Genomic DNA, 11,564 nt, shown 5'->3' with positions numbered 1-11,564 from the left:
ATCAAACAGATTCTTTCCTTCTTTGCCCTCTGGTCACAGGGGATAAGGCAGGCATCCAGATACTCCTGCTAAAAATGTAGGCTAATGTGATCAAGTGATTTGATGACACCCCCTTTCCAGCTCTTTTTGAAATCTCCTTTGGTTGGTTTTCCAACCACATGTCTCCTGTGTTTCTCCCTCTCTACCAGCTTCTTCTCATTAGCACTTGAACATGTGTGAGATTCACTCTTTAAGAACAAAGTAAATCTTCTCCCTTAAACCCACCTTCTTATCTCAACACCCTGTGTGTATGTATATATATATATATTTATATATAAATATGTGTGTGTATATAATATACACATATAATATATGTAATGTGTGTGTGTTGAGCTATTTCAAATCCTAAACGATGATGCTGTGAAAGTGCTGCATTCAATATGCCAGCAAATTTGGAAAACCCAGCAGTGGTCACAGGACAGGAAAAGGTTAGTTTTCATTCTAATCCCAAAGAAAGATTATGCCAAAGAATGTTCAAACTACTGCACAGCTGCACTCATCTCACATGCTAGCAAAGTAATGCTCAAAATTCTCCAAGCCAGGCTTCAACAGTACCAGAACCGAGAACTTCCAGGTGTTCAAGCTGGATTTAGAAAAGGCAGAGGAACCAGAGATCAAATTGCTGACATCTGTTGGATCATTGACAAAGCAAGAGAGTTCCAGAAAAACATCTGCTTCTGCTTTATTGACTACGCCAAAGGCTTTGACTGTGTGGATCACAACAAACTATGGAAAATTCTTCAAGAGATGGGAATACCAGACCACCTTACCTGCCTCCTGAGAAATCTGTATGCAGGTCAAGAAGCAACAGTTAGAACTGGACATGGAAGAATGGACTGATTCCAAAACAGGAGAAGGGTACCTCAAGACTGTATACTGCACCCTGCTTATTTAACTTATATGCAGAGTACATCAAGCAAAATGCCAGGCTGGATGAAGCACAAGCTGGAATCAAGACTGCAGGGAGAAATATCAATAACCTCAAATATGCAGATGATCCCACCCTTATGGCGGAAAATGAAGAGGAACTAAAGAGCCTCTTGATGAAAGTGAAAGAGGAGAGTGAAAAGTTGGCTTAAAACTCAACATTCAAAAACTGATCAGGGCATCCGATCCCATTACTTCATGGCAAATAGATGGGGAAACAATGGAAACAGTGGCAGACTTTATTTTCTTGGGCTCCAAAATCACTGCAGATGGTGACTGCAGCCATTAAATTAAAAGATGCCTGCTTCTTGGAAGAAAAGCTATGAACAACCTAGACAGCATAGTAAAAAGCAGAGACATTACTTTGCCAACAAAGATCCATTTAGTCAAAGCTATGGCTTTTCCAGTATGGGTGTGAGAGTTGGACTATAAAGAAAGCTGAGTGCTGAAGAATTGATGCTTTTGAACTGTGGTGTTGGAGAAGACTCTTGAAAGTCCCTTGGACTGCAAGGAAATCAAACCAGTCAATCCTAAAGAAAATCAGTCCTGAATATTCATTGGAGGAACTGATGCTGAACTGAAGTTCCAATGGCCACCTGATGTGAAGAACTGACTCATTGGAAAAGACCCTGATGCTGGGAAAGATTGAAGGCAGGAGAAAAGGATGACAGAGGGTGAGATGGTTGGATGGCATCTCTGACTCGATGGACATGAGTTTGAGCAAGCTCCAGGAGTCAGCAATGGACAGGGAAGCCTGGTGTGCTGCAGTCCATGGGGTCGCAAAGAGTCTGACACGACTGAGCAACTGAACTGAAGGGATATATGTGTGTGCATGCTTAGTTGCTACAGTCATGTCTGACTGTTTGTGACCTTGTGGACTGTAGCCTACCAGGCTTCTCTGTCCATGGAATTCCCCAGGCAAGAATACTGGAGTGGGTTACCATGTCCCCTCTTACATCTCTTGCATTGGCAGGTGGGTTCTTTACCACTAGCACCACCTGGGAAGCATATGTGTATATATATATATATATAAGAATACACACACACACACACACACACACACACACACACACACGGGCTCTAGAGCACAGGCTCAATAGTTGTGGCACATGGGCTTAGTGGCTCCACAGCATGTGAGCTCTTCCCAGGCCAGGGATCAAACCAGTGTCCCCTAAATTGGCAGGCGGATTCTTATCCACTTCCTTCATGGGCCATAAGGGAAGCCCCGTCTCCAGATTCTGCTCTTCTCTCAGATTGCTCTCAATTCCCAGTGATTTACTTATTTCGAAATCCAGAGGTTATTTCTCAGTCCCTATCTGAGGTGACCTTTCTGTAGCATTCCATCCTGGTGAGTGCCTCCTTCACAAGCACTTCTTTCCTTGGCTCCTGTGATAACACAGGCTCCCTGATTTTCTTTGCCTTTCAGCCCTTCCTTGATGGCAGTGACAACTCCTTTTCTCCCATCTGTCTATCTCTTAGGGTTGCTGTACCTCAGGGTTCTGATCTCAGGGTTCCCTTCTGTGAGCATCATCTGGCCTCTGAAAATCTGATAACTCCTGGTGCCCACTGCACCCCTGCAGAATGTCCCCTGGCTCCTGCCCCCCTCCTAGTGTCATCAGTTCAGATCAGCACCGCGGGGCTCCTCTTTGTCCAGTCGTGAATTCCGCAACTAAAGGAGGAGGGAAGAGGCCTGATGGAAGTAAGGATAAAGGCATAAATGAATGCAGGAAGTAACTGAAAATCATCCACCTCAAACGGAGAAGCCTGCAGCATGGGTTGATTATTGTTTTCAAGTCTTCAGAGGCCTCTTGGCTTTGGAAAATATGACCAACTTCCCTGTCTCTTCCAAAAACAGAATAGGGAAAGGTAAAGTTTTAGTAATGACAGATCTGGGTTAAAATAGAGAAAAGCATTAAGTGCCAGGAATTAGCAGAGCAATGTGGAGTCTGATCAGCAGACTTTTAAAGTAGGTTAGGTTTTTGCACATCTGAGATGATTCCTGAGTAGAATGAGCTAAGGGTGAGCAGGTGGGTTGGGTAACTCACCACACCTTCCTTCCATGGCTGCACGAGGGGAAGTCCAGGTTGACACTGAGCTCAGAACACAGTCTCTTGTCCATTTCCAGCAGTGGGATGTGACCATAGCAACCCGTGGGACAAAGAATGGGTCCATTCTGGTGTGCAACTTTAGGACATGCCAGCCACTGCTGCTTGGCTCCATCGGTCCTGTAATTGCCCAGAGGCTGTGGTTATAGCAGGAGGGAGTCATGTGAAGACGAGCATGGATTGGCATTGAGAAGAAGAGCACAATCAGAGAGAATAACCTTGGCTAAGGAGCTGGTTGGTGCATCACCTCCTCTAGGAAGCCCTCTCTGGTACCACCAGCCTGGCTGAAAGCTTAAACTCTGTGCTCTCACAATGCCCTGTTCTATCTTGGTCCTTAAACGGATCCTGTGGCACTGAGATGTCTAAGAGTTTGTCTCTCTACTCATCAAGTTGTGAACTTTTTAATGGCAAAAACCATGTGTTGTTGATAGCTATCTCTGGGGTCTGGAGCGGGGTATAGACCACATGAAGCACTAGGTGTATCAGTCTTAAGTAACTGACCCACAGGACAAAGGCCTTGGAGGACTTGGTATCCCATCATCCCCAGAGGTAAGTTCAGTACAGCCCAGCAGAAAGCCTTGGCTTTTTGGAACCATGTTCCAGTGGGACCACGGAAGAGATGACCCAAGGATATTTGGGTTCTGGTCCCTGCTCAGCCACTTATTAGCAGAATGAGCTGGTCAGCATGTGACAATTCCCTTCTCCAGGCCTCAGTTTTCTCGTCTATGAAATGGGGGTGATGACCTCATAGCTTCACAGAGTTGCCTTGAAAACCAAATGAGATAATGGGTGTGCAGGCGGTGAAAACATCTAGAGAAAGGTCTTGAAGGCTTATACAGAGGTAAGCAGTTATTAATAGTCTCATTAATATTCTTACCCAGAATGCCCATGGAAAAGCAGAATGTGGCAGCCCCAGCCTCCGCACCCCACCCTTCCCTACTATTTCTGTCCCTGGAAAGCAGGTTCTTGGAATGGTAATCCCCGTTCTGCCACTGCGGGGCAAGGGGGCGACTATTGAGCGGAGTTGCCCACCCCCCAGCCTCGGTTCTGCAGACTGCCCCTCCCTGGGGGCTCTCACCAAACCCTTTGATTTAGAAAGCATGGCTGACACCCCCACACCAAGCTGGAGACGGCAGGAGGTATCTTGTCTGTCATTTCCTTTGATGCTGGAATGCTGATATGCCCCCTCCCCCTGCCCCAAGTCAGGCCCAGGTAAGAGAGGAAGCAGTTTTCCCTCCCCTCCTGCATTTCTGGGGAGGCGTGAGCTGCTCCAAGTGGCTGGTCCTTTCTTCCTGCTTTTCTTCCCAGGCCTACTCAGTGGCCTGCCTTGCCCACAGCGTTGGAGAGCTATGGCCCAGAGTGGGAATAAATCCAAGGTTTTCTCCTCCCCCATGCTACTTACTTCCCTGCCAGGCCAGTGTGATCTTTACCAGCATCAGCTGGCCCATTACTGGGGAGCAGCAAAGAGAAGCAGGTGGTCTGAAGATAGGAAGAGGAAATCCAACTGGTTGGGGTCTGATGGTGACTTCATCCTCCAGAAAGTTCTGGAGATGACATCCAGGTTCTATCAGTCAGCAGAACCGCCCCCCACCCCCGGAAGTAAGGCCTGTAGGCTCCAGGCAGAACACCCCACCTCCCCAGCCCTGGGTTTCATCACCTGGTGTCCCCTGGCCGTGTGCTAAACATCAGCACGAGGGCAGAGCAGACCTGTAGGTGTGGGGTCTTCACTGGCTTTGCAAATAATCAAAGCCCAGTGTCAGCAAGACAGTGGACAGCAAAGAGAGAAAGCCAAGAGAATATGTCTGAAGTCCAGGGAAGGTGAGGTGTCAGACGGCGGTTCCATCAGCCCCACCCAGGGCCATGTCCACAGTTGAGGCCAGTTTTGTGGGAGTGGGCTGCCACCGGAAACCTAGCCGCCTGCTCAGGGGAGGTCTCCTAGCTCGGCCTAGCAGGCCCCCTCCTCCCCACTCGGCCAGCCAGGTCTGCCGCCGCTGACTTAAAACGCTGCCCTCAATTCTATCTTTAGCTCTGGCTGCTGGGAGCCTGAGTGACAGGCAGGGTGGGGGCTTGTGCCGGGGTGGGAAAAATTTGCAGCTACCTGGTTAGCTGAGGTGGCATGATTGCAAGGAGCAGGGATCGTGTGTGCTCATTGCTGCATCTGTAGCCCATGCGGTGGTGGGCTCAGAGCTCCAGCGATACTGGATGAATGGATGGGTGGATGCATCCAAGCGCAGATGTAGCAGAGGTCCCCAGGAGAGAGAATGAGAGCAGGGCCAACAGGACCGTAGACCAAGTCCCGGAAGGCACTCCGTGTGGTCCAGGGCTTGTGACTTGCCCTCCTGGCCTCCATTTCTTCATTTGTAAATAGGGGCTAGAAAAGCAGTTTTCAGACCATCTCTATGGACCGCCACCACCACATCCACCTCCATTGCTCATTCCCCCCATCCCACCCCCATAAACAGGGTGCTGCTGCTGGGCGCTTGAGTTGGAAGGAAGGGAAACGATGGCTTGACAGGGCTCTCCTACCGCTTCCATCCGGGCTGAGTCATTTTTATCGATTCTGGACATTGAGTTTCTTGGAAAGGATTTTTTTAGACAAAGGGCAGCTCAGTTCCCTAAAGTATTTGCAGACTTGAGGAGCCAGAATAAAATTGCCTCTTACAGCGGGTAGCAAGAAGAGCCCCTCCACTGTCTCTCATCAAGACTGATATGACAACCTCTTATCTGAGCAATAAGGCACCCGCAAGCTTGCATCCAGCCAGTTATGTCTTTCAATAAGAAAAAGTGAAATTCCCCAGAAGGGATGAGAAGGAGAGGGGGCTAGGGCCTTGCAGAGCAGTAGGAGGGTGGATAGGAACGGGCTGAGCAGGGGCCGATCTAAACCCGCAGCTGGACCTTGAGGAGAAGCAGGCTGACATGGGGCTGGCAAGGAGACCTGGGGCAGCAAGGGTTTTGGGGAAAGAGCCACAGGAGTGCTGTGGAGTCAGGATCCAGCCTCCCCTGACTGTCCTGAGGTGGGAAGGCTTGCAGACCTTTGAGGTCCCAAGGGGGATCTGGTGGCCTGGTGGCCTGAGACCTGGATGCTTGGTGTGCTGACCCCGTGGAGCCCAGGGGAAAAGATTACTTGCAAGGTAGGAAGGCCCTGGGGGAAAGAGGACTTCCCCAGGGAACTCTGCTCTTCCTTGTGGCCTGCCCTATGAAAATGATACGGTTTGTCCAGGATCTCAGGCAAGTGATTTTAATTACATGTGCCTCCATGCCTTCCCCTGTTATAGGGAGATGACCTCTGACCCTGCCTACATCTCAGAGATATTCTGACTAAAACAGATTATGGATATGAAAGGTTTTCCTTCTAAATACTAGAACCGCTTTATAGTATGGCTTTATATTTACTCAATGGCTGGAGGGCTGGGGGTCTAGCTGGCAGGACTCTGCTTCTCCCAGGTTCCTCTTCCTTCTGCTCTTATAAACTTGCTCCAGTGAAGCCCAGGGCCCTTTGAACCTCCTTTCAGCTTTTTTTCTCAAAGGCATTCTCCTGCCACCCCCTTTCTTTCCTCTGCCTTTAACCTGGCCTAGCCTCTGGTGCTATGCTCTCAATAAGGCTAAGTTCCAGTTTGGACCCCTTGCTCCAGCCTCCCGGTTCCAGCTCATCCCACACACTCGGGGTTGGCATCATTATCCCCTCTGCCCTGCTGGGAAACCTGCTGTGTGTTCAGATGTGCAACCCTCATTGAGCCCGAGTTACTCATCAAGTGAGTCACCTGGGCCACTCACTTCTTCCTGACCCGACCCCCAACCCCAGGCAGCACCTGACGTAGCTCCCTGCAGACTGTCAGCTTCCTGCTTCCTCCTGTCTCCAGAGCACCCTCTCACCCACCCCCGAAAGGCCCTCCCCTCTCTTCAAGCTAAATCAAGAAGTAAACACCCCTTGAATAATTGGGTGAACATCTCCTCCCCTCTAAGAAACCTTTCCCAAATAACCTCACTGAAATCTTGCCTTCTCATCACTTAATTTTTTTTAAAAAAATCTTTCTTTTTATTTGTAAAAGTTTTTATCTTTTTGGCCACACGGTGTGGCATGTGGGTTCTTGTTTCCTCAATGAGGGATTGAACCATGCCCCCTTCATGGAGTCTTAACCATTGGACCACCAGGGAAGTCCCTTCCCTTCACTTGGATACTTTCCAGAATAGGACAGGATTGGCATCTCTCTTGTGCATATACATGTCAGGTATGTGGGTCTGTGGATTCTGGTAAGTTCTGTGACAGACATCCTTCCCAAAGGCACCACACCAAGTTGTTCCCCATGGTGGGACTGGTACAGACAGCTGACCAACTGGCAGACTCATTACGTAGGAAGATGACCAGGTCAAACCTGGTGTTGGTGAAGATGGCAGGACAGCATCACATGCAGAGGCCACAGTGACCTTTATGACACTGAGACTTCCCAGAGCCTTTTCACTAAGACGTGGCTACGGCTGTCTTCCTCTAATGCCACTCTGAAGCACTTATCTCCTGTATTATTGTTTAGTCACTCGGTCGTGTCCAATTCTTTCGTGACCCCGTGGATTGTACCCTGCCAGGCTCCTCTGTCCATGGAATTTTCCAGGCAAGAATACTGGAGTGGGTTGCCATTTCCCTCTTCAGGGCATCTTTCTGACCCAGGGATTGAACCCGTGTCTCCTGCATTGGTAGGTGGATTCTTTACCACTGAGCCACGAGGGAAGCCCCCATCCCCTGTGGCAGGGGTTGTCGACATGGTGCAGACATCGTCCCCTTCCCCAGGATGGCAGGTTGCCTGCACATTGCTAAGGGGTGAAAACTCAGGGGCTAGTTATGTGCACACATCAGTTTGAGTACACAGTCCCAGCCTACTTTGTGGATTTAAATCCAGAGACGCCAAGGACGGGACGTGTTTGCTGCTCAGGCAGGCGATTTAACCCGGAGTACCCTTTTGGTGCTTTCCAACCCTGCAGTCTCTTTTCGTATCATTCGGGTTGGCAAATGAAAAGCCCTCTTTGCCAGCAATTAATTTACCAAAATAAACAAGAATTCTGCTTTTCGTGACAGAGACAGTCCCTGAATGCCAATCTTAGGGCTGCCAGATTGCAATTTCAAGTGGGTGCCACTTGCGAGGTTATAATTTACAGGTGATTTATCATGGAGGTTATGAGAAAAGGAGAAAATGCCGTCAGGAGAGAGGAGAAATGTGTTGCCTAGCTCTTGTCCTCATCCCCAACTTCTTTGGCAACAAGTCTCGTGTCCTTGACTCTAGGTTTCCTCCCCACCCCAACCTTTTTTTTTTTTTTAAACCACAGATGATTCTTGTTTTTCCATTCTGTTCTACTCAGCTTATTTCCAACACTTTGCTGACAAGGGTGCAGCCTGGCCCCCTTGCTTCCAGACGGCATCACTGGCTGCTGGTTCCTCCCATGCCTTCCCCTTACCGGTGGGTCCCTTCATCAGAGTGCTGCTTCAGGGAGTAGCTGGTTTGATACACTCTAGAAACAGTATCCAGACTGGAGATTCCGCCTCACTCCTTCCCCTCCCCTGAAGGCTGAATAAATAGGTGCAGGGATGAGATGCATTTGAAAAGGAGCTGGCAGGCATAGATCTGAGATTCAGAGTTGCTGAGGAGCTGGAAAGAGTGTGCTCAGGTAGGCAGAGTAGGGGGTCTGGGGGTGGAGGCTCTGAGTGGCACCAGCCAGGGACCATTAGAGATTATGCTGGGGGAGTTAAAAGCAATGATTAAGTCTGGGAACATTGTCTCCTTCATCTCAGCCCCTGCTGAGAATCCATCCCGGTAATCACCCCTCCCATGCCCATCTCTGCTCTCTGAGGCTCAGCTCACTGGCAAGGACCCACCAGCCTTCCTGACACACCTACTCTACCAACTTCCTGCTTCCTACCACCTACCTCTGAGGACTTTGCTCTCTGTGGTTTTGCAATTTGTATGGTAATCTTTGCCAAGATTCTGTCCACTCCAGTCCTGGTGATTCCCTGGGTTGGATTGTGGTCGAGTATTTATTATACATGGTTTCCAAGTACTTTGTGTGAAAAACAGACACAGCCCTGACTTCAAATAGCTCACAGTTTCTCTTTGGAGTCAAGTTAAACACAAAAAACAATGAAAACATGCAGAGAACTAGAGAATAACTTCCTTCCAGGCAACAGCAGGAAGTTATTAAATCCTCTTCCCATTTTTCTGCTTGCATCTCACTCTTGCTACCTCTCCATTGTCTTCCCCACAGTTCTTCCTGGAATAGTTTGGGCCAGGGCTCCCCAGCCTCCAGAAGCTAATGGCTAATGATCTGAGGTGGAGCTTCAGTTCAGTTCAATCGCTCAGTCGTGTCCAACTCTTTTCGACCCCATGGACTGCAGCACACCAGGCCTCCCTGTCCATTGCCAACTCCCGGAGTTTACTCAAACTCATGTCCATTGAGTCGGTGATGCCATCCAACCATCTCATCCTCTGTCATCCCCTTCTCCTCCCGCCTTCAATCTTTCCCAGCATCAGGGTCTTTTCCAATGAGTCCGTTCTTCAAATCAGCTTTAGCATCAGTCTTTCCAATGAACATTCAGGACTGATTTCCTTTAGGATTGACTGGTTGGATCTCCTTGCAGTCCAAGGGACTCTCAAGAGTCTTCACCAACACCACAGTTCAAAAGCATCAATTCTTTGGCACTCAGCTTTCTTTATAGTCCAACTCTCACATCCATACATGAAGATTGGAAAAACCATAGCTTTGACTAGACAGACCTTTGTTGGCAAAGTAATGTCTCTGCTTTTTAATATGCTATCTAGGTTGGTCATAACTTTTCTTCCGAGGAGCAAGTATCTTTTAATTTCATGGCTGCAGTCACCATTTGCAGTGATTTTGGAGCCCCCCCAAAATAAAGTCTGTTACTGTTTCCACTGTTTCCCCATATATTTGCCATGAGGTGGAGCTTATGTAATAACAATAGAAATAAAGTTCATAGCAAATGTAATGAACTTGAATCATCCCCAAACCATTCCCTGGTCTGTGGAAAAATTGTCTTCCACAAAACTGGTCCCTGGTGACAAAAATGTTGGGGCCCACTGGTTTGGACATAACACTCCATGAAGCCTCTTTATTTAGTTCCTCTCCAGAATGACATAGAAGTGGCCCAATTCTTTCTAGAGGGTGCGTAGGCAGAGAAATTTTAATAATAAAATCCAGGAAACGATTTCCAGACCATACTAAGAGTGAGTGGTTTGCTGTGGTTTCAGTTCAACACTTTATGCACAACTACTGCTGTGCTAGGTCTTCAAGGGAGGGGTGAGTGGTACAAAAATTTTAAAAAAATTTGCCTCGAAAGAGCAGGTTCTTCATGCATTTCTAGTATTATCTGATTTATAAAATTTCAATCATATGAAATTCTTTGGAATATAGTACTTTGAGGTATTAATGCTTTTCAGACTCTTTCACTGAACTACCACTACAGTCATAGCACTGACGTCTTTAAAATCTCATGACTTTTTATAATCACATGGAATTTACCTTCCACTCTATATCAGTATTGGTTTTAATATAAAATGGTCTTCCTCCCCCTCATTCCTCAAGGTCTAGTTATAACTGAAGCCATAGGAAAATGGGACACTTCTCCTGTCTTTTGTACCCCAGCACATTATCTTACACCCAAGGGACACAGGTATCCTCCGAGAATCAGGGTAACGGCTCAATCCCTATCTGTTGATTCTCCCTCCTCCCCAGCCTACCTCCTAGGCCTGGCCCTGCCGGGGGCTCCAGACCCTCTATTTTTTCTGCCTTGGCTCTCCATTGCAACAAGCCCAGAGTCTCCTGGCTCTGGGACATCTTGCCCCTGGCTTACTTTCTTTCTGTGCCTCTCTCAGGGGAGGCTCCCTGTTCAGTACCTGTCCTTGTTTTTACATTTTATATTGTTTTTGGTTTTGGACACACAGTCATTCAGGCTCAAGGCAAATAGTGGCAAAAATGTCATCAATCATTTCATTAATTAATTCTTTCAAAAAATATGTATTGGCCACCTGCTGCTTAGACGAAGTGCTGAATATGGTGATGAAAAAATAGAAGTATTTTCTACCCTGGTGGTGGTTACAAGTCATTGGGAGAGACGACATTAATCAACTAATCCTATCAGTATGTAGTTGTGAGCTGTGCCAGGAAGGAAGGAAATGAGGGGCTATAAGAACAATAGAGCAAAGTAGGGACTTGATCTGATCCAGGTGAGGTGGTCCCAGAAGGCGTCCTTGAGAAAGAGACGTTCCAGCATAAATGGGGAGGATGAGTAAGAGTTAGCTAAACGACAGCTAACTAAATGAGGGGGGGCATTCCAGTCAGCGGGAACAGCATGTGTAAGAGTCCCGTGGCTAGGGGAGGGGAGCACAGCCAACTTGAGGAACTGAAAGAAGACCAGTGTGGCCAGAGCATAGTCAGAGAAAAGAGAAGTGGGTCAGATGGGGGCCAGAATTCTAAAATCCAAATCACTAATTT

The sequence above is a fragment of the Cervus elaphus genome, chromosome 12 (genome assembly GCF_910594005.1).
Source record: "Cervus elaphus chromosome 12, mCerEla1.1, whole genome shotgun sequence".
Classification (NCBI taxonomy): domain Eukaryota; kingdom Metazoa; phylum Chordata; class Mammalia; order Artiodactyla; family Cervidae; genus Cervus; species Cervus elaphus.
This window is presented reverse-complemented; position numbering follows the sequence as displayed.